The 24,082-nt window shown below is 44.8% G+C and overlaps 2 long non-coding RNA genes and 2 other non-coding genes across 4 annotated transcripts; 1 reads left to right on the top strand and 3 right to left on the bottom strand.

Annotated features, from left to right (window-relative positions):
- Positions 1-358: 358 nt before the first annotated feature.
- LOC119137912 lies at positions 359-23,827 on the bottom strand. Its single transcript, XR_005101021.1, has 4 exons — positions 23,817-23,827; positions 13,514-13,518; positions 4,424-4,434; positions 359-479 (listed from the first exon to the last, which is right to left on the bottom strand). It is a non-coding gene; the product is annotated as an uncharacterized LOC119137912 (long non-coding RNA).
- Positions 3,521-4,043, bottom strand: LOC119137914. Its single transcript, XR_005101022.1, has 2 exons — positions 3,871-4,043; positions 3,521-3,747 (listed from the first exon to the last, which is right to left on the bottom strand). It is a non-coding gene; the product is annotated as an uncharacterized LOC119137914 (long non-coding RNA).
- trnar-ucg lies at positions 14,059-14,131 on the bottom strand. Its single transcript has one exon. It is a non-coding gene; the product is annotated as a tRNA-Arg (tRNA).
- Positions 15,828-15,900, top strand: trnat-agu. The gene has a single exon. It is a non-coding gene; the product is annotated as a tRNA-Thr (tRNA).
- Positions 23,828-24,082: the final 255 nt, after the last annotated feature.

The raw sequence follows: 24,082 nt of genomic DNA on the forward strand, positions 1-24,082 counted from the left end.
TCCATGTCGGTGCAGTCGTAAGTGACCCCTATTGCAGTCATTGTCTTGTTAACTGTCGCCTTGTACGACTCCTATGCATGATTGTGTGAAAGTCAAAAATTGAACGTATCCAACTTTCTGACCACCCAACCTCCACTGTGGTGCAACGAACTTACTATTTTATTGAGTAGGTACATTGAGCAACCTAGCTTCCTCTTGACTGAATTCACTTTAGTCCAAATGTCCTATTCTAAAATTTATATAACTCGACCTCTACTTCTTAAGCCTGACGAGCCAAAATATCAGATCTTGCTCTTGTTTCCTACCGTTTTAGCCTATTTGTTCTATCCAAATCTGTTCAGTCTCCGATTATGATGCTTTTCTCTTCTCCTCAGTTCTGTCAAACCCAGTGCACAATGAAGCTCCCTTCCACTTTGACCCAAGCTCCACCAAGTTTGGTAACGCCACAGCAAGGAGTGCGATTTGGCCGTCGGACACTTCTTTTGCAGCACCTCACACTCTCAAGTTGGTGTTCTTTTGTTGTTGCTTCAGAGCCAACCCATCCATCACTCTCGAATGAGTCCATTGTTCAAATGAGTCCATTTTCATCATTGTGAGTTCCTCCGCTTCTCACTTTCTTTTCTCGTTCCCGAGGATGTCGTCTTTCCTCCGGCGTGTACTTGCCCCCTCCAAGCACAACAACAGTCTTTCGTTGTCCTTGCCAAAGGTCAAAGGTGCCTCAAAGCCAGTCACCGTTTTGTAGTCGTCCACGGCTGCAGGCGGAGTCTCGGGATCGAGTTTCAGGGATCCTGGCACTGAGAGTGACAGACTGGGACATCAAACTTGTAACCAAATGTAGCTGCTGCCGTCAATTCGCTAGTAACGTTTGTTTACTAAACTTCAAAGTCTCCTAGTAACAACGATCTCGTTATTATATTGTAAGTCCTGCAACTCATCCTATTTTAGAGCTACGTTTCGTCTATAGTTCCAATTTAATGGGACAGTACATTGTCTTCAGTATCATTATTCAAAATTAACTCAACGAGGTCTGCGTTCCACATCTAGCCCTGATCTATGTCTTGACTTCTCAAACCTGTGTCATGCTTGCTCAAAAATGTGACTTAGAATATGGTGCTGTGAATTTCCAATCTCCCGTATCAAATTGGATCCCGCTTCTTAGCTCTTCTTTCTCATGCTCCTGTTAGCCTGCAATTGTCCAAATCAATAATGTTGTTTTCTTTTAACTGTCTTTCTTTTGAACCTCTAAATCTCTCGTGTTGCTCACCTATCTACACCAGGAAACCATTTAAAGGGTCTTAAAGAAAGGACCAACAGATTACTCCCAATATCTCCTCATTATTTATGAGTTAGCCCCCCTTTCCTCACTCGGGTGCGTGCACACGGGGCTGTTGGATGATCTATGACCCCACAGTCAGCCTCCCCAACTCTACACGGTGCATATCTTGTCAGTTTTTAATGGAAACCAGATGTGTCTCATGCCAATGAGTCTACGTTCATGGACCAAGGCCCAAACGATCCCGCACGAACCTGACCCGAAACATGACCCGGTCACACTTAGGCTTACTAGTGAGATATACATTGCATGATACCAGAATAAAGATTTACCACAGTATGACACCAAATGTATTAGAAAATCCATATGTCGTAAAGCGTTGTATTCCACTATCTGTCCTACTCACTCCCTCCTTCTGAGGCTTGGCAACGCCCATGCCTCACACCTTGACAAACTTTTTGGGAGAATGTGTTCTTTACTACATATGATTCCATCATCATTTAATTTGACTTTCTTTCCAAAACGCTTCTCAATTTCCCAGTTCACACATCTTCTGCATGTGTTACTGGTTCTCCAGTTTTATCCGCTAGTTAATTATCAATCCAAAAGCAACCTTTCTTTTTCTTTTTTTTTTCCTTAGCATTTAACTTACTCAAAATCACTCTTTCTTCAAAGTCGCTCTACTAACTTTCCATAGTAGTCTCCAACAACTTCAACCATTTAACCTGTATTTTCCTTTCATTCAGGCAATCATTCATCAATGCTCATTTGCATCTCACACACAGTCTCCAAAAAGGAGTCTTTCCATCACATTGGTCCCAATTTATCCAAGCCCCCCACACAACATTCATACACCATTTTCAACTCAAGGTTCCTGATAGAACAATCCACCAATCCAAAAAAAACTCAACACAAAAAAACTACTGGCAAATTAATCAGAATTTTTTCGATGTTTTTAAATTTAAAGAACTCAATCTCAGATTTAGCTCACATATAAAGGTTTGTATAATTTTATAACACCACCAATCAATTATTCCTATTAAAAGTAGCATTGCAATGTCTTAAATTCACAATTTTGCTTCTTCCAATTCCCGAAAGCATGTTTTGCTGTCATATGGGCATCTATTCTTTCTTTCTCTGTTTTTTTTTTTTCTCATGAGGGCTCGACACTAACATGCACTAGTGTGGATCAGTTTCTGCTCGCAAACAGATTACTCTCTTTTCCTCTCATTTTCACCTTTCAGAATCGTTTCTGTTCTGCGGTGCAAATTGGATAGACCACAGTCTAGCAAATTTCTGTACACTAAAAGTTTAGCCAATTTCATCATTTTAACACATACGCACACACATGCACAGCTCTCGCGCGCGAAAGGTAGGTCCCAGCACCAATGATTCGTCACAGGCTGGCCATTTCCTGCGGTCGATCACGAGCTGGTCCCTCCCACGCACACGAGGACAGCACATTCTAATCTTTCCTTTATCTTCTAGAAGCAAGTTGCATTTATTTACCACTTGATTTGCAAATTTTAACTTTAGTGCAGTGGTCCCCAACCACCGGGCCGCGGACCGGTACCGGTCCGTGGGTCACTTGGTACCGGGCCGCCAAACCGCACAGAAAAAAAAAAAAATTATCGACGATCAATTAATTCAGGTCAAGACACTCGTCCCGGTCACGTGACATGTTTCCCCAGTCGAGCCCGCAACGCTAATATGTGGCGACAGGCTAACTAACCAGGCAATGAAGCATTCAAAACTCCTTCAACACATGGAGACCAAGCATCCTGCAATAAAAGACAAACCTTAATCACTTCGGGTGTCATTGTCTCCGATTACGTCTAGATGGGACCGGCTCGTTTCTGAGAAACAAACTCAGTGCTCCCACTAATTCAACGTAATGGTGAGTTTTATTTTTGTCATTTGTACTTGTTTTTATGTCAGTCGTATCATTTTATTTCATCGTATTTATATATTTATTATAAATGTATTATTTATTTATTTATATAAATGTATTATTTATTTATATATATATATAAATAAATGTATTATATAAATGTATTATTTATTTATATAAATGCCGGTCCGCGAAAATATTTCTGACATGTAACCGGTCCGTGGCGCAAAAAAGGTTGGGGACCACTGCTTTAGTGTACACACACAATTTGATCTCTGGTCATTTGTCATTGGGCATACAAACAGCATTGTCATACTTCTTGTATGGACAGGAGCTCTAATAATAAATCAATTCTAATAATCTGACAATGCTTTGCTGTCATATGGGGGAGGCTGCAGGTCCTTTAAATTTGGATACATGATTTGCATAGGAGCGGAAGCGCCTCTTGCCCCTTTGCTTGAGCTGCGGCCTTGCACCAGCGCACTGGGGCCTTATTGTGTTCTGGTCTGACAAACACTTGTGACCTCATCAGTTTTCATCTTTCTATGTTTTCTCTTGAATTTGTTCTCATCTCTTTGTGAAGCTTTCAACCACACTCTAGCACATTTCAATTCTCTCCCTTTTCTTTCCTTTCTCAGTTACTTTTCTTCCCAGCGACACTCTCCTCTAAAACGTCTACCACTTCTTCCACATTTCAACTTTCAACTTTCCTTGTACTCCATACTTTTTCTTCCACTTCGGCATGTATTGCATACAATTAAGAAATCTACTCGCCATGAACTTCTCATCTTCAAGAGCTAGAGATTTACCGTTCTTATTTCCCATCTTAATTTGGTATTTCTTTTTTAGGTTTATACAATTTCTTTTCAAAAATTTTCTTTCTTTCTTTGAGGATCCTCAATGCAGGTTTAAATTGACCTTTCAACAAATTACTAGCCTGTGTTATTGGCGTGGATCAATGCTAGAACTGCCATCTAGTCAATTTATCCTACCAGTCACACTCTCAACCACACATATTCCAGCGCTTTTTATTTTTAGGCCTATCCAGGATGGGTGTAAAACCCTCCCAAACAGCTTGGAAAAATCGGACAAAAAAAAGAATCTACGCCCTTCTTCAATTGGGAAAAAGAAGCTCTGTTTTTTCTCAGCCCGTTCCTTCCATTGGGACTAGAATCCCAGCTGTTTTATGGCTTGGAAAAACCAAAGCCGTATCTCATAGCTCGGACAAACCAAACCCGTATCTCATAGCTCGGACAAACCAAAGCCATATCTCATAGCTCGGACAAACCAAAGCCGTATCTCATGTGCACCTTTAATTTTTTACGCGTAACTTTAGGGCTTTAACTTACTTGTCCCCTGGTTCGTTGCACTGCCGGATCCCGTCAATCCACCTCTGTCAGACGAAGGCAGACCTAAGATGCTGGCCCAGCGAAGAATTCTCTTCCCAGGACTTTCTTTTCCAGGTCCTCCTAATGGACGCTGGCTTGTCGACAATGCAGCACGTCCTCCTCCGTCAGCCATATGGCGGGTATGAGGGTCCCGGGTTTCGGCACCAAAATGTTAGAGTGGTGCTCATCATCATCATCATCGGTTTAAAGTCCATGTTCCAGGCGCCGCTGGGTTGGACTGGATTCTCAGTATGGCTTTCTTCCACCGGGGACAGTCCATGGCCATCTCGTGGTTGAGAGTCCTATACCGAGAAAATTTTTGGAGCAAAACCTTTTACAGCCGGATGCCCTTCCTGACACCAATCCAAGGGGAAATAGATTTTCTGTAGGGGTTAACTCCCTTAGCCCATTCCTCTCCCGAGGAGCCCACTGGGCAGTGGTACTATTTAACCCATAGTTGGGGGCTGGTTCGTGGGCACCAGGGCGTGTCCACACACCGGTGGGCCTGCGTGCCGCACGTCTAGGGGCCAAACCTCCTCCGAGTCCCTTGTAGTTTAGCCTGGGTCCGTGTTGTACCCAGTTACCATGTGTCGCCGCGTGGAGGCACTACATAGGGCTTGCTGTTAGAGAGGCTTTGTACTGGCAGGGAGAGACTTACGCACTCGGCTCTCCCGTTCGCATACTGCTAGCCAGCGGTGAGGGTTGACAGTGAGAAGTGACATGCACTGGGCACTCCACCAACACACTGGACGCATCATAACAACCCGACTTGGTTTTATGAAGTCAGACACATTTATGAAGTCAGACACATTTATGAAGTCAGACACATGCTCACTCTAACTTATTTTGCAAGAACCACACGGGAGACAGTTTGCCCTTTTAGACACCTGCCGGTGGAGAGTCCATTCGTCGCTGTGCGTACAGCGATGATCGAATGAGGTCTGACTCTGGCCTCTTGCAAGAGCCTTTTTATTAAGAGAAACAGGGTGGGGGTGAGAGTGGACTGGATAGAGAAAGCCCTTGACCTCTAGTCAAAACATAGCAAGGGGTGTTTTACGACGTTGTGTAGGATGGGACAGGCTAGGTTATTTATTACAGGTTACATTCCAACATAATCATACGATCAAGATAGTTTGGAAAACCCTGACAGTGTTCATGCACGGCTCATGTTGTGCGCCAGTAAAAAACATCTATGTCTTGAATTTGAAAAAAAAAAAGAAATTCACTAAAGAAGGGTTCGGTTATTGCACATAAGAAACTGGTGGGATTCGGTACCTCCGACAAGGTTTAGAACCACTGCTCTAGACACTTCCTATAGTTTCCAGTGGGAGTCTGGATTCTGGTTGAAGGTATATTTGACCATTCTTCTTGACAAATCTGCAAATCCTATAAACTTAATTTCACTTTCAAATATCACTGTCTGTTTGCTATATGATATATTTAACTGAAATTGCTGATGCGATCAGCCAATGATTTATAAATGAAAATCTTGAAAATGGTGAGGGGTGCCCAAACTTTTGCATACGACTGTATATGACCAATGTCATGTAACATGGGGTATGGGAGGAACAGATGGTGCAAAAAGTGAGTATGGATTGCTCCCAGGAATAAATTGGCGCGGCTGAAATTCCAAAGTTTAGCAGCAGATGGTGCAAAATCTGAATTGAGAATTATTGAATAAATTGGCAGGGCTGAAATTCCAAAATTTTCCAAGAGATGGTGCCAAACCGTCACATGAGACCAAAGATGGGCAAGACAAGCTGAACTAGCAAAAATATAAATAAACAGAATAACACGGGGTCGGTTTTTGGGTCACGCACGGAAGCACAAATGTGGTTTTTATTTTTTTTATCTTAATTTCTTTGCTTGGCTAAAATATATTCTGTTACAGCTTAAAGCAATATTATCACTCAATTAGACCAAGATGGATGGATAGACCAAGATGCCCACCACTATGAAAATGGTGGTGTGTTAAAAAATGTTTGAAAGATTGATACAAAAGTTGTTTTTATTTTTTGATCTTAATTTCTTTGCTTGGCTAAAATATATTCTGTAACAGCTTAAAGCAATATTAACACTCAATTGGACCAAGATGCCCACCGCTATGAAAATGGTGGTGCGTTAACAAATGTTTAAAAGATTAACTCAAAGGTTTGGATTTTTGATTTTATGGTTGATCGAAGTGTAACTTTGAAGTATTATTTTTATAAAAAGAGAAGTGAAGAATATAGAAAAATAACACCCAAATGGTAGCTACCTTTTCCTTCTTTTCTAATCTATGTTTTGCAATCAAAGTACTCCGATATTGAATGATTTTATTTGCACGGGTATCAGTGAGTGGGATTGTTCAGTTTTTGGAGGATTGAGATTTGTAATTCTATTTCAGGCTTTTTCAATAAATGTGTTTTATATACTCATTTAATTCGTTGTGCGCTAATTTGTATGATATATGCAATCGATTGTTTGTGGTTGGTTTGACAATTCGATTTATTGACAGGAGATTGTTATGGTATTATGGTATCGTACCGTAATAAATAAAAATAACGAAGGTGTATAAATTAGATTAATTGGATTGGTGTAGAGTTAAAAGTAATTTAATTGTCCGTCGGGCGCGGGCCCGTTCCTATTTCTGTCGGGCCGCGTCAAAAGCTAAATCGGACAATTTTGGGGATTAAATTGCCTTCATAATTATTTGAGGGATGAGTGCATCTCGTTAAACATTTAATTCGTTTAAATATTTGCTTCGCTTGAGTAAACTAACTCAAGTCAAGTCAAGTTTATTTGTATAGCCGAATCGGCCACTACAGGTTAGTTAAAGGCCATATCATAGAAATGTGTCTTTAAACATGTCTTAAATGTTTCTACTGAGGTAGCAGTTCTAATATCCATTGGTAGGGCATTCCAAAGCTCTGGAGCCCGAATAGAAAATGCTCTAGACCCTGCAGACATTTTCTTGGCCCTCTGTGTCGCTAAAAGACTAGCGTTTTGCGAACGAAGGTTACGAGACGGAACATAAGGAACAACTAGGTCGACGAGATATGAAGGCGCTAAGCCATGCAGGGATTTATAGGTTAATAGAAGAACCTTGAAGTCACATCTTAAATGGACCGGGAGCCAGTGTAAGTTGGCTGATATTGGGGTAATGTGATCAAATTTTCTTGCCCGTGAGAGCAGCCTTGCAGCAGCATTTTGTACTAACTGTAGACTTTTGATGCGGGACTTAGGAAGACCAGAGAATAATACATTACAGTAGTCCAGGCGCGACGTGACGAACGCATATATAATAGTTTCCGCATTACCGGTCGAGAGGATCGGACGAATCTTTGCAATATTACGAAGGTGAAAAAACACAATTCTGGTTATATTCTTAATGTGCTTTTGAAAGGAGAGCGTTTGGTCAAATATTATTATTATTAGTTACAGTATCGCTCTGAGTGATAGTACGGTTATCTATAGTTATAGTGGTTTCCTTAAATAAGTGTTGATAACGAGTTGGACCAATTATCAACATCTCAGTTTTATCTGGGTTAAGACGAAGGAAGTTGAGAGACATCCATTGCTTGATCTCCGCAAGGCACGCCTCCCGCGGATCTGTCATTGATAACGGCATATATAATTGGGTATCATCGAAGGTGTTTAAATTAGATTATTTGGATTAGTGGTAGAGTTAAAATTGGTAACGGGCCGTCGGGCGCGGGCCCGTTCCTATTTTTGTCGGGCCGCGTAAAAAGCTACATTGGACGATTTTGAGGGATTAATTTGCCTTCATATGACGTCATATGATGGCGCCGCGGATGGCAGCCACGGTGAGTCGCTCTCTGTTTCTTTGTCTTATTTTGTGTGTTTTCTGTGTCCTCTGCTGTCCATCCCGGATCACTTTTACCAGAGAATCGCTGTTAAACATCGGACAGTCTTCTTCTGGTATTTTCTCTCCTGTTCTCTCTGATTCAGACTGTTTGTCGGAGATTCTAGCCGGAGCGGCGGTGCTATACAAGCTAGCGCGACGACGGCGGCGCGGAAAACGAGCCGGAGCACTCGTAATGCTGAGGCAGAGAGGGTTCCGTTCTGCCCTACCGTCAATTCATCTGGCGAATGTCCGCTCCCTGGCGAACAAGATGGACGAACTGCTGCTCCTCACTTCAAGGAACACGGACTTTAGCAGATCCGCCGCGCTGTGCTTTGTTGAAACGTGGCTCAGCGAACGAACCCCCCACCACGCCGTGGAGCTAGCGGGGTTTCGGCTAACTCGTGCAGATCGCAGCGCGGAGCTCTCCGGAAAATCAAAGGGAGGTGGTCTCTGTTTCTACATTAATGAACGTTGGTGTACTGATGTCACGGTGTTGAAAGAGTTTTGCAGCCCTCTCCTAGAAACACTTTTCATAAACTGCCGGCCGTTCTATTCACCACGGGAGTTCTCCTCGATCGTCAAGGCGGCTGTTTACATTCCACCACACGCACGTGCGAGTGAAGCCACGCAGATGCTGGCCGACCAGGTAACAGACATGGAGAAACTTCTACCAAATTCACTAATCATTGTTCTGGGTGGTCTTAACAGGGCGAACCTCGCACACGAACTCCCCAGATACAGACAGCACGTAACATGTCCCACCAGAGGGGCACAGACTCTGGACCACTGAAACACCGTGATCAAGGATGCATACCACTCTGCGGCTCGTGCAGCTTTAGGACTCTCGGACCACTGTCTAGTTCATCTGATCCCGGCCTACAGGCAGAAATTAAAAACTTCTAAGCCTGTGGTGAGGACTGTGAGGAAGTGGACAGTGGAGTCAAGGCAGGACCTCCAAGCCTGCTTTGACTGCACCGATTGGGGAGTTTTCGAAGCTAGGGCTGTGGACTCGGTCGGATTTTTGCACCGAGTCCGAGTCTGAGTCCGGCCTCTTGACCATGAGTCCGAGTCTGAGTCCGAGTCCGGCTGTCCATTTTTTCTGTTAATTCATGTGACTGCTTAGTCTTTATTCAAGGCTAATTTAGATCAAAATCTAAGTTGACAGCTCCGCCCCTCTCTTCGCCCGAGTGTCCAAAACATGCAGCCGCAAATCCGATGACACGACTACAAAGTCGATCATCGAACTGCGGCCTAGGGTGTCCTGGTGCCAAGTGCACACATGGACACCCTTATGTTTGAACATGGTGTTCATTATAGAAAATCCGTGTCGAGCACAGAAGTCCAACAATAGAACACCGCTCGGGTTCAGATCGGGGGGGCCGTTCCTCCCAATCACGCCCTTCCAGGTCTCACTGTCATTGCCCACGTGAGCATTGAAGTCACCCAGTAGAACGATGGAGTCCCCAGAAGGAGCGCTCTCCAGCACTTCCTCCAGGGACCCCAAGAAGGGTGGGTACTCTGAGCTGCCATTTGGTGCATAGACACAAACAACAGTCAGGACCCGTCCCCCCACCCGAAGGCGGAGGGAGGCTACCCTCTCGTTCACCGGGGTGAACCCCAATGTGCAGGCGCCCAGCCGGGGGGCAATAAGTATACCCACACCTGCTCGACGCCTCTCACCGTGGGCAACTCCAGAGTGGAAGAGAGTCCAGCCCCTCTCGAGAGGGCTTGAACCGGAACCCAAACTGTGCGTGGAGGCAAGTCCGACTATATCTAGTCGGAACTTTGCTGCCTCGCACACCAGCTCGGGCTCCTTTCCAGCCAGAGAGGTGACATTCCATGTCCCAAGAGCCAGCTTCTGCAGCCGGGGATCAGACCGCCAAGGTCCCTGCCTTTGGCCGCCGCCCAGCTTGCACTGCACCCGACCCCTTTGGCCCCTCCCACAGGTGGTGAGCCCATGGGAAGGGGGACCCACATTTCCTTTTCGGGCTGTGCCCGGCCGGGCCCCATGGGCGAAGGCCCGGCCACCAGACGCTCGCCTTCGAGCCCCGCCTCCAGGCCTGGCTCCAGAGGGGGGCCCCGGTGACCCGCGTCCGGGCGAGGGAAATCTGTGTCCATATATCTTTTTCATCATAAGGGGCTTTTTGAGCCGTGCTTTGTCTGGCCCCTCACCTAGGACCCGTTTGCCATGGGTGACCCTACCAGGGGCATGAAGCCCCAGACAACATGGCTCCTAGGATCATAGGGGCACGCAAACCCCTCCACCACGATAAGGTGACGACTCACGGAGGGGTCTTTTATCCTTCATGCAAATATTGTCACATCTTCCTTAAGCATCACCCTGCGTCAAATATTCAAACATTCTCTGAGAAACTCACACTTTCTCTGCTTCGCCCGCAGCCATAGCAACCCTCGTGCGAGGGGGGGGGCGCAGCATCAATGTTGATTGGTCACAGGCTGGCCATTTCCTGCAACAATCATGATGCCGGCCCACCGCCCACACGAGCATAGCACAGGCCCACGCGCACAGCCCCGCCCCGCGACTACGCGCGAGCGCAGGCATGCTTATCAGTCTCACCCTCTCAAAGGGCAGGCCAACTTTGCTGTTGCCCCCTCCATCATGTTCACATTCGACATCTTTCACTGTCTTCTACACAACATTTGCTGTCTCTTATTCTCATCCTATCAAGCCACCGTTCTAGTCATTTTCTGCCCCACGCTGCTCATCTTAGTTTCTCCAACCAACTTAAACACATCATCGTCCACTTCTCAATTTCCCTATTATTCCTCAACAGCCTCCTGAACATTCTCCATTACTGATTTCTTCCATAGGACACACATCTCACTCACGCACACATATACACCACATTCATGAGGATCCTCTGCGCGCACACACACACCAGCACAAAAGGATGACGCACAACATATAAGCATACATAGACCGCACTAAGAACACCTTTTTGCTCGTCTTACTTGTCAGATTTATTCTCTATTTTACTTTTAGAAGCTATTTGTAATTCTTTTCCATTTATTTTGCAAATTTTAACTTTAGTGTGCACACAATTTGATCTCAGGTCATTTGTCATTGGGCATACAAACAGCATTGTCATACTTCTTGTATGGACAGGAGCTCTAATAATCCCAAAAAAAATTCTAATAATCCGACAATGACATGTTCTGCTGTATGGACATCTATTAATTCTTTCTCTGTATGAGCATGAGCGGTCAAAGGGGAGGAAGCTTGTCATGCTGAAAATTTGACTTTTCCTCTGCCCCTTCCTCCACCCTTTGATTGGTATTGTTTTACACGACGACACACTCTTGCCAAGTGTCCCCGTTTCCCACAGTTCCAACAGTCCAAATTTGATGTGGAGTTTGAATTTAATGGCGGCCTGCGGCCTTGTTGGTCTCTAACTCTTCCTCTGCCCCTTTGGGAACTTTGGAAGAAGACCGTTGTATCTTCATCTAGATCATTACCATCATCATCTAGATCAGTGGTTCCCAAACTTTTGCAGGCTGGCGCCCCCTTTGGCTCCCCAGTGAATTCCTAGCGCCCCCCCCCCCCCAAGGACCGGCATTTATATAAATAAATAATACATTTATATAAATAAATAAATAATACATTTATAATATCATTACCATTACGTTGAATTAGTGGGAGCACTGAGTTTGTTTCTCAGAAACGAGCCGGTCCCATCTAGACGTAATCGGAGACAATGACACCCGAAGTGATTTAAGGTTTGTCTTTTATTGCAGGATGCTTGGTCTCCATGTGTTGAAGCAGTTTTGAATGCTTCACTGCCTGGTTAGTTAGCCTGTCGCCACATATTAGCTTTGCGGGCTCGACTGGGGAAACATGTCACGTGACCGGGACGAGTGTCTTGACCTGAATTAATTGATCGTCGATAAAAAAAAAAAATTCTGTGCGGCTTGGCGGCCCGGTACCAAGTGACCCACGGACCGGTACCGGTCCGCGGCCCGGTGGTTGGGGACCACTGCCCTAACCAGCTCAACACAACACGGCGCGTTCTGGCGAGTCCCCAATTTCATGTTGACTTGAACTCAAGATGATGTTGACCGCCAGAATGCGGTTTTTATTATAAGATAAAATTCTGAACATTACAAGCTTGAAATTACAAACCTGAGCTTTTGCTTTTGTAGTCTATGCTGTCGGATCTGACTGGGCCAGAGCGGCGTGTTGTGTACAAATCGACTGCCGCCCCCCTACCGCCCCCCTACCGCCCCTTTCTTCCTCACCGCCCCCCCAGATCTTTCCACCGCCCCCAGGGGGGCGGTACCGCCCACTTTGGGAACCACTGATCTAGATGAAATACATCAGAACATTTGCTTTTCTCAATCGTCGCAACACAAGCAGTGTCTGCTTCCACCAAGTGTTTCCTCACCCAGTTGCCTAAGTCGGGGGGAAAACCAGTGAGGAGCCCATTTTTAAGATGTTGCTGATAAGCACTCTCAGCTGCATCATCGAATGGGATGCCACTGTGCACCCAGAATTCTTTTTCAAATCTTAATTGAATGGCAGCCTCATCACTTTTTATCTTTCTATTTTTTGTCTTATGAATTTGTTCTCTTCTCCATTGTGAAGCTTTCAACCACAGTCTAGCACAATTCAACTCTCTCTCTTTTCTTTTCTTTTTCAGTCCCTTGGTTTTCCTATCTACACTCTCCTCCAAAACATCAACCACTATCTTCCACACTTCAACTTTCAACTTCCCTTCTACTCCATACTTTTTCTTCCACCTCGGCATGTATTGCATACAATTAAGAAATCTACTCGCCATGTACTTCTCATCTCCATCAAGAGTTAGGGATTTACCGTTTTTATTTCCCATCTTAATTTTAGAAGTTTTAGGTTTTACAATTTTTTTTCAAAAATATATTTTTTATTTTTTTTTATTTTATTTTTTTTATTCTTTGAGGACCCTCAATGCAGGTTTAAATTGACCTTTCAACAAATTACTAGCCTGTGTTATTGCCGTGGATCAATGCTAGAACTGCTACAGTGCCTTGCGAAAGTATTCGGCCCCCTTGAACCTTTCAACATTTCGCCACATTTCAGGCTTTCGTCGGGAGCAGGTGGCTCAGACTAAAATAACCTTTTCTTCTTTTAAGGGGTAGGGCAGCAAAGTAAGCAGGGATTGTGAATATCAGCAAGCACAGGTTGCTCGACTGGAGTCAAGAGAAACAAATTAAAAATTGTACATGAGATGAAAAATTTGCCTCTTTCTTTTGGCTTTTGTCACTGACATTTGGGGTCACCACAACAAAGATCAAAACAGCACACAAACAGTTTACCTATATTTTCCTCTTTCAATTTGATGATTCACTAGACATGAAGATCTGTTTAGATTTGAAATCTTATCCATTAGGCCAGATAGCCATACAGGAAATTCTGACAAGTGATAGCAGTGCAATGATTTTTGAGCATATACAGTAAATCTACAGCCACCCCTGCCCTAGTGTGTAATAGAGAAAACATTTTTTCTTTTGGTTTTTGTCACTTTGTTGCACTGAAAACGGAGATTGGGGGGGAGTCAGCACAACAAAAAAAGAAATCAGAAACCAAAACCCTTTCTGATAATATACAAGAGTTGGTTCAGACTGAAATAAAGTCATTGATCTCATATGAATTATATTAAATTGACCATGAAGGGACTTGAACCCTCAATCTTCTGATCCGAAGTCAGACACCTTATCCATTAGGCCACATAGCCATGTGAAAGACTGTACCAAGTGAAACACAGCAACGACTTCTGATGACTGCAGCCTTTAGTGGCAAGTGAAGTTCACAATTGTTACAGACATAAATGGCCTGTGGATTAATCAATTTACAGTAAAAGAGAATTGTAATGCAATTGACATATTACCTTGTTAGTGCAAGTGGTCGTGCATCAGTCTCAAAATCTGAAGGTTGTGAGCTCGACCCTCACACGGGGCGCTGTTTTCCATATTCCACAGTAAAATCATTGTCAATTTCAGAAGATAGTAGGTTGCTCAGAATTAGGGCTGTGGACTCGGTCGGATTTTTGCACCGAGTCCGAGTCCGGCCTCTTGACCATGAGTCCGAGTCCGGGTCCGAGTCCGGCTGTCCATTTTTTCTGTTAATTCATGTGACTGCTTAGTCTTTATTCAAGGCTAATTTAGATCAAAATCTAAATAATTACAACAGTTTTGTGATGGCTTTGTCTTTATTAAACATATAAACGAATACAATAAACAGATACTTTCAAGTTTTAATCATTAATTACACCATTATAGCTCAGACATTTATCTAAACACAAATAATTAGTGACGACCCCTTATTTGGAAAGCGAAAAACCCATGTCGTACGGCGTCAGCACTATGTTGTTTTCAATAAAAACATGAAGAACTCACGTTTGCGTCAGTCAATTTTAATTTTTATAAAGGATTATTCTCATTTGATGTCTTTAAATTCATCCGCGTTCTGCCATTTAAGCGGGGTGCATTCAAAGACCAGTCGTACAGACGGAAACGTTTTGTGATCAAATCTTTCATAACGAGAATGATTTGAGTGAATTGATTTGAATGAATAATTGAGAAGAAATTTCAGTTCTGAAGGCTCCTTTTGTCCCAAGCAAAGTGACAGATGGTGGGGAGGGGGGATAAAAATTGTAAAATCAATTCACTCAAACAACATAGTGTTGACGCCGTACGACGCCGTACGACATCGGTTTTTCGCTATAATTCGGTATAATTCGAGGTAGTCCACCCTCACCCAAAGTTAAGGTTTCATGGGAATATTGTTGTCATAATTGTCTGGACCATATATGATAATTGTTTAATGGTAGTTATTGATAGATCTTGAAGATGTCAAGTTATAGGTGCATAAGACTATGTTGTTCATGCATATAGCACGTTCATTGTAAGAGGGGAAGAGATGTTGTGTATTTTGGGCTAACTCAAATTCCGTAGTAGAAAACCCCCGGAAGTGGGATGGGCATTCTGTGTTGTTCTGGTACGCCCTGTGAACGCACTGTGAGTAAGGAATAAAGCAGTTATCATTCACGTCGTTGTCCGACCTATTCTTGCTATCTAAGAACCTAGAAAATAGTAAGGATATAACATATATCACGGGTCATTACGACGACTTTGGTGGAGTTTTTACTGCTTCTTCCAACTCCTACCACGCTGACTGTAACCTGACACTCTCTGGCTGCGTCTAGCCTCTTTTTTTTTATTGTCGGACTCGGTGGACTCGGTCAAAATCAGCACCGAGTCCGAGTCCGGCAAAAATGACCGAGTCCGACCGAGTCCCCGAGTCCGAACCGAGTCCACAGCCCTGCTCAGAATAGAATAAAGTTTTCTGTCTGTAAAGTTGAGTTTAATTGAAATGGCCGGTGGTTGAATCAATTTTACAGTAAAATACCTTTGTAAAACCAACCATTCACGGCCTCGTTAGCGCAGGCGGTAGCGCATCAGTCTAGTAAACTGAAGGTCGTGAGTTCAACCCTCACACGGGGCTCTCCTTTATTTAGTCCTAACCCTAACTCGAGCCCTTGTTGGAAACCCTCGCCCCAGTTGGAAACCTTAGTTGAAAACCCAAGTTTGAGAATGCTCAGACAAAAGTAACTTTTTCTTTCGATGAAGTTCAGTTTGATGGAAATGGCCGGTGGTTGAATCTTTTTTACAGTAAAATAGAATTTTAAGACAGGTGACACAAAGTCTCGTTGGCGCAGGCGGTAGCGCGTCAGTGTCGTAATCTGAAAGTCCAGAGTTCGATCCTCACACGGCGCGTGATTTATATATAGTCTAACTCTAGCCCTTCCTGGAAACCCTAGTCCTAGTTGGAAATCCTAGCCTAGTTAAGTTTGATCAAAATGGGCGGTGGTTGAGTCAATTTTACAGTAAAAAACAATTGCACGAAATGCAAATACCGTAACTTTCGGACTATAAGTTTTTTTCATAGTTTGGGTGGGGGGGCGACTTATAATAAGGAGCGACTTATATGTGTTTTTTTTCAAAAATTTTCCCCCCCAAAAAAAAGTGAAACCGCGATAAACGGACCGCGATGTAGCAAGGGATTACTGTAATTTGAATTCCAAGTGACGGCCGCAACGCGACGCGGCGTGGCGCGGCGGTTGTTTAGATAAAGGACAAAGATTGATCACGGGATGACGAAGATGACGAAGGGCCCCACGTACACTTTGTTTCTAAGTGACACGGCGGACGAAGAGTTTGAAGGATTTAAGGATTTGGAGTGACACAGAAGGTTTGAAAAACTATTATGGCTTTTACCCACGCCCGGTCCTACTCTCCGGAGCTCTTTTTCACCTCCGTGGATTGAAGTCGGGGGCCGGCGCTCGGCCGGGTGGCTGTCCAGGGACGGTGGATGGGGCTCGGACATGGCTTTTACGCACACCCGGTCCTACTCTACCGAGCTCTCTTTCACCTCCGTGGATGGAAGTCGAGGGCCGGCGCTCGGCCGGGTGGCTGTCTGGGGACGGTGGATGGGGCTCGGTCATGGCTTTTACGCACACCCGGTTCTATGGAGCTCTCTTCCACTTCCGTGGCTGGAAGTCCACTCCGCCACACGCCTGGAAGTTTGTTTTGTTAAATAAAGAGCCGTTTACCAAACCCACGTCTTTCCTTGAACTTTGTTAACACTACAATATTGTTATATAGTAGATCTGTGGAATAACGACGATGCTGACAATGCTCAGGGCTCACGCGCGGCGTTGTTGACAAAGGACGAGGAATTTGATCGATGGATTTAATGATTTAGAGTGCACAGATGGCTTGATAATACTATTGCTTATATAATAGTTATTTGATATCTAATTTATATATCGTTATATGGGCCTGTGGAATATTTTGAAGTGCAAGCGCCGTCAGCTGCGCGCACCCATTGTTGACAAAGGACGATCGATGGATTTAATGATTTGGAGTGACACAGATGGTTTGATAACATTATTGCTTATATAATAGTTATTTGATATATAATTTATATATCGTTATATGGGGCTGTGGAATATTTTGAAGTGCAAGCGCCGTCAGCGGCGCGCACACATTGTTGACAAAGGACGATCGATGGATTTAATGAATTGGAGTGACACAGATGGTTTTATTAATGTGTTATTTATGTAATCGTTTTTTTAATAACTCTGAATTTTACGTCAGGGCCGTTCTCAGCTCTTCGTTTGTGTTTATGTCACGTTAGCATACCTATCGTTTAGCCTGTTGTTGCTCGTTCATGACTGTTCTTGGTGTTGGATTTTTTTGAATAAATTGCCCCCCAAAATGCGACTTATACTCCGGAGCGACTTATATATGTTTTTTTTCACATTTTTGGGCATTTTATGGCTGATGCGACTTGTACTCCGGAGCGATTTATAGTCCGAAAATTACGGTACATAGCGTCGTTGGTGCAGGTGGTAGCGTGTCAGTCTCATAATCTGAAGGTCGTGAGTTTGACCCTCACACGGGGCATACTTTTATATAGTCCTAACTCTAGCCCTAGTTGGAAACCCTCATCCTCATTGGAAACCCCAGTTGAAACCCTGGCCACAGTTTGAAACCTTAGTTGGCTTCCCTAACCCGAGTTGGAAACCCCAGTTTCAGAATGCTCAGACTTAAAGTAACTTTTTCTTTCTGTGAAGTTCAGTTTGATTGAAATGGCCGGTGGTTGGATCAATTTTACAGTAAAAAAGAATTGTAAAACTGCAAACGCACAGCCTCATTAGTGCAGGTGCTAGCATGTCAGTCTCACAATCTGAAGGTCAAGAGTTCGGTACTCAGGTGGGGCAGACTTTTTATATACCTAGTCCAAACTAGCCCTAACCCTAACTCTAGCCCTAGTTGGAAACCCTAGTCCTAGTTGGAAACCTTAGTTGGAAACCCTATTTTCAGTAGGGAGCAGGTTGCTCAGACTAAAATAAATTTTTCTTCTTTTAAGGGGTAGGGCAGCAAAGTAAGCAGGGATTGTGAATATCAGCAAGCACAGGTTGCTCGACTGGAGTCAAGAGAAACAATTTAAAAATTGTACGTAAAATGAAAAATTTGCCTCTTTCTTTTGGCTTTTGTCACTGACATTTGGGGTCACCACAACAAAGATCAAAACAGCACACAAACAGTTTACCTATATTTTTCTCTTTCAATTTGATGATACACTAGACATGAAGATCTGTTTAGATTTGAAATCTTATCCTGAAGGACATTTACACCTCCCATCTCACCCGCAAGGCGACCACGATTGTGAGTGATGTGAGTCACCCCGCTCACTCTTTGTTCGATCTTCTGCCCTCTGGGAAGAGGTACAGGAGCCTGCGCTCCCGCACCACCAGACTCACCAACAGCTTCATTCTCCAGGCTGTTAGGATCCTGAACTCTCTCCCCCCTTCTGCGTAGCGTCCTGTACTTTTGCGCTATATTCTGACTGTCTGCTGTATGCACACTTGCTCCATTTTTGCTCCTCTTATTTATTGTGTTATTTGTTTATTTATTATTTATTCATCACTCTTATTTATTCATTGTTTGTGCCTTCTTGTTTTTATTTTTTTGTGTTGTTTACTTGTATGTATATTGTGTACTATGTCTTGTCACCGTGGGATAGTGGGAACGTTATTTCGATTTCTTTGTGTGTCTTGGCACGTGAAGAAATTGACAATAAAGCAGACTTTGACTTTTGACTTATGCCAGATAGCCATACAAGAAATCCTGACAAGTGATAGCAGTGCAATGATTTTTGAGCATATAGAGTAAATCTACAGCCTAGATTCAAGTGAAGTTAACTGACTTTGGATCAGAAGATTAATGGGTTCAAGTCCCTTCATTGTCAATTTAATGAATGTCAAGAGGAAAGTAGCCTAGTGGATAATGTGTCTAACATTAAATAATAGTTTTTGTTTTGTTCCTGCATTACCCAATACATCTCCTTCACATTGTGACACATTCTCCCATTATCTGTCTGTGTTAGGTAGAGAAAAAGATTTTAAAGGAAAGGTAAGTATTGTTGTGTTGTGTTGTGTTGTGTTGTATTGTGTGTTGTCATTACCGTATTTTTCGGACTATAGGTCGCGTTTTTTTTCATAGTTTGGGTGGGGGGGCAACTTATACTGAGGAGCGACTTATATGTGATTTTTTGTCATAAATTTAAAAAATTAAATATGAACCGTGACGTAGCAAGGGATTACTGTAGTTTGAACTGCAAGTGACGTCAGCGGCGCGGCGGTTGTTTACTTAAAGGACAAAGGATTCGATCACGAGATGACAAAGATGACGAAGGGCCCCATGTACTACCGGCATCTTTAGTGGCTTTGCTTGTAAGTGACACGGAGGACAAAGAGTTTGAAGGATTTAATGATTTGGAGTGACACAGAAGGTTTGAAAAACTATTATGGGTTTTACGCACGCCAGGTCCTACTCTATGGAGATATCTTTCACCTCCGTGGATGAAGGTCGGAGGCCGGCGCTCGGTCGGGTGGCTGTCCGGGGACGGTGGATGGGGCTCGGACAGGGCTTTTACGCACGCCCGGTCCTATTCTACGGAGCTCTCTTCCACCTCCGTGGCTGTGAGTGCCACCTCCGGGGATGGAAGTCCACGCCGCCACACGCCTGGAAGTCGATGCCGGTGATTGGGGCCGTGTGGCGGTGAACTATTTATGTTATAGTTATTTGATATATTTTATTTCGTGTAGCAACTTGTATATGTTTTTATCGTTACAGTTCAGTAGTTGTTGGCTCGTTGAACTCTTTTTTTTGTGAAATAAAGAGCCGTTTACCAAACCCACGTCTTTCCTGGTACTTTGTTAAGACTAAACAATATTGTTATATACTAATCTGTGGAATAATGACGAGGCTGACATCAGCGGCGCACGCGCGGCGTTGTTGACAAAGGATGAGGAATTTGATCGATGGATTTAATGATTTGGAGTGACACAGATGGTTTTATAATATTGTTGTTTATATGATAGTTATTTGATATATACTTTATATATCGTTATATGGGTCTATGGAATATTTAGAATATTTAGACGTCAGCGGCGCGGCACATACGTGGCATCGTTTCCATAAAGGACGATCGATGGATTTAATGAGCCCTAGCTGAGCTCAAGATAACTACTTCGAACCAGATCTGACAATTCATGATGTTATGGATTAAAGCTGTCTTCACGTTAAGAAGAATTGAACGGATTTAAAGAATGACTACGATAGGGAAATAAAGAAAAATTAAAGTTCTAATTACTGCAAATAAAACCATGCTCAACATAGTTAATACGAAATAATTGATAACCGAATTAAGGATTAAGAAGCAATTTAATGAATAGGCAAGAAAAAGAATGACAAGTCTCAATAGTTAATAGAGAAATCCAAGATGGCGGCGCCCCAGTTGGCCGCGGCCGCTACGGGTCTCAACATCCGACGTGTATTTTCACAAAATATGTCGCCTAGGACACTACAAACAACACAAAGTTTAGTTTATCCATCCAGTAGATTAGTGTATGATCGCCAGCGCCTGCTGGAGGTACGGTCATCAAGTGTTTTCGGACTCGTAGCCACAACTACCCTAGTCTGTTTGCGTAGCCTCGGAGTGCTTAGGGCGCTAGCCCCAGAAGCTCACGACGCAGCGGGCTCGCCGGGCAGCTCACGCCGGAGGAGGAGTAAGCGTAGGCGGTGTGACCGGCGGCGAAAGCGCGGCTGTCGAGGTGGGCTAACGGCTAAGCTTAAAGTTAACCCCTACAAACCGCCGCTTCCATCCATCTTCCTCTCCAACGTCCGCTCACTGGATAATAAAATGGACCATCTAAAACTGGAACTCTCTTCAAAGAGGGAAGTTAGAAACTGCTGCGCTCTCATCCTGACGGAGACATGGCTGAACTCATCAATGCCGGACAACGCCGTTAGCCTGGAGGGGCTCGCTACATTCCGCGCCGACAGAAACAGCGAGCTAAGCGGTAAATCCCGAGGAGGTGGGCTGTGTGTCTACATCAACAACAACTGGTGCAAAAATGCTAGATCTGTCGCCAGCTTCTGCTCTTCGGACATCGAGCTTTTGACTGTTAACTGCAGACCCTTCTACCTGCCCAGAGAGTTTACTGTTGTTAGCATCACGGCTGTGTATGTGCCTCCCAGCGCTAATACTAAAGAGGCCATGAGTGTTCGCTATCGGACAATCAGTGAGCTGCAATCCACGCACACAGAGGGGGTTTTCATCATTGCTGGGGACTTCAACCAGGCTAGCATGAAGACTATTCTCCCTCATTTTTACCAACACGTGGATTTTCCAACTCGGGGAGAGAACACTCTGGACTTGGTTTACACCAATATAAAGGATGCATTCAGAGCAGCCCCCCGCCCCCACCTCGGCTCTTCAGACCACCTATCTGTTATGCTAATCCCTGCATACAGGCCCCTGCTGATCAGAGCAAAACCCACAGTGAAGCAGGTGAGGGTGTGGTCTGAGGGGGCCATGGAGGCACTCCAGGACTGCTTTGAGTGCTCTGACTGGGACATGTTCAAGTCAGCAGCAACATATGACAATCAGATCGACATTGATGAGTACGCCATGACTGTGTCAGCCTACATCAACAAATGCTCCGAGGACGTCAGCACCACTAAGAACATCATCACCCGAGCCAACCAACGACCCTGGATGACTGAGGATGTACGTCATACGCTACGAGCACGGAACTCAGCCTTCAAGTCTGGCGACAAGGAGGCACTGAGGACTGCGAGAGCCAACTTGAACCGTGCCATCAGGCTAGCGAAGCGAAGCCACAGTCGAAAAATTCAGGATTTTTTCCACGACGCCAATAACACCAGGAGTATGTGGCAAGGCATACGGGCGATCACGGACTACAACTTACCCTCCCCCCCGGTGGGTGAGGTTGATGCTGACTTCCTAAATGGTCTAAATAACTTCTTTGGGCGTTTTGAGGCACTAAACAGCACTCCTGCAGTTAAAACTGTTCCCCACCAGGAAGAGGAGGCCCTCTGCCTTGACTCAGCCGACGTGTGGAAGACTCTGAGAAGAGTCAACCCACGTAAGGCCCCAGGCCCCGACAACATACCTGGGCGGGTGTTCAAAGAATGTGCAGGCCAGCTGGCTGGTGTCATCACAGACATTTTTAACATCTCGCTGGACCAAGCCAAAGTGCCAGTGTGCTTCAAGGCTGCCTCCATCATTCCGGTGCCGAAGAAACCTCAAATCACCTCATGGAATGACTACAGACCTGTGGCACTGACTCCCATCATGATGAAGTGCTTCGAAAGGCTGCTCAAAGATCACATCGTCTCCAGACTCCCCCCAACATTCGATCCGTTCCAGTTTGCCTACCGGCAGAACCGCTCTACTGAGGATGCCATCTCCTCCGTTCTTCACCTGAGCCTGGCTCACCTGGAGGAGAGGAACACCCACGTGCGGTTGCTGTTCCTGGACTTCAGCTCAGCGTTTAACACCATCATTCCACAACATCTGGTGGAAAAACTGGAACACCTGGGCTTCAGCACCCCCCTTCGGAACTGGCTGCTAGACTTCCTCACCAACAGACCTCAGTCAGTCCGGGTCGGACAGAACACCTCAGATGTCATCACCCTCAGCACAGGCTCCCCTCAGGGCTGCGTCCTGAGCCCCCTGCTGTTCACCCTGATGACACACGACTGCGCCCCCAGGTTCACCACCAATCACATCGTGAAGTTTGCAGACGACACAACGGTGGTGGGCCTCATCAGGGACAACAACGACCTGGACTACAGAGAGGAGGTGGAGCAGTTGGTGGGCTGGTGCAGAGAAAATAGCCTGATCCTGAATGTGGAGAAGACGAAGGAGATCATCGTCGACTTCAGGAAGAACCAGCCTCACCACGCTCCACTGATCATCAACAGCTCAGCTGTGGAGGTGGTCAGCAGCACTAAATTCCTGGGAGTCCACATCACAGACGACCTCACCTGGACTGTGAACACCACAACACTGGTCAAGAGGGCACAGAAGCGCTTGTACTTCCTGCGGAGGATGAGGAGAGCCCACCTGCCCCCACCCATCATGAGGACGTTCTACCGAAGCACCATAGAGAGCATTCTGACAAGCTGTCTCTCGGTGTGGTGTGGAGGTTGCAGCGCCTCCGATTGGAAGAACCTGAGGAGAGTGGTGAGGACAGCAGAGAGGATCATCGGGGCTCCTCTTCCCTCCATTCAGGACTTGTCATCCCAGCGCTGCGTGTCCCGAGCCCGTAATATTATCAGTGACCCATCACACCCCCACCATGGACTGTTCTCCCTGCTGCCCTCTGGGAAGAGGTTTCGCAGCATCCGCTGCAGGTCCACCAGGTTCTGCAATAGTTTTTTCCCTGCTGTCGTCAGACTGTTGAACATTCAAACGTAGCATTCCTCTGCACACTTGTAAATACTGCTTTTGTCTCCTGCACTGTTTACATACTTTATCACTGCTGCACTTTGTACTTTATAATTATCTTATTTCATATTTTTATATAGAATGTCACTTTTTAACCAGCCGAAATACCACTACATTGTTGAAAGCCGTATGCAACGAAATTTCGTTTTGTACACACCTAGTGTTGACAAAATGACAATAAAGTTCTGTCTAAGTCTAAGTCTCTAAGACATGAACGAGCAACAACAGGCTAAACGATACGGTATGCTAACGTGACATAAACACAAACGAGAAGCTGAGAACGGGCCTGATGTAACAA

This window comes from Syngnathus acus, chromosome 19 (genome assembly GCF_901709675.1).
Source record: "Syngnathus acus chromosome 19, fSynAcu1.2, whole genome shotgun sequence".
Taxonomy (NCBI): domain Eukaryota; kingdom Metazoa; phylum Chordata; class Actinopteri; order Syngnathiformes; family Syngnathidae; genus Syngnathus; species Syngnathus acus.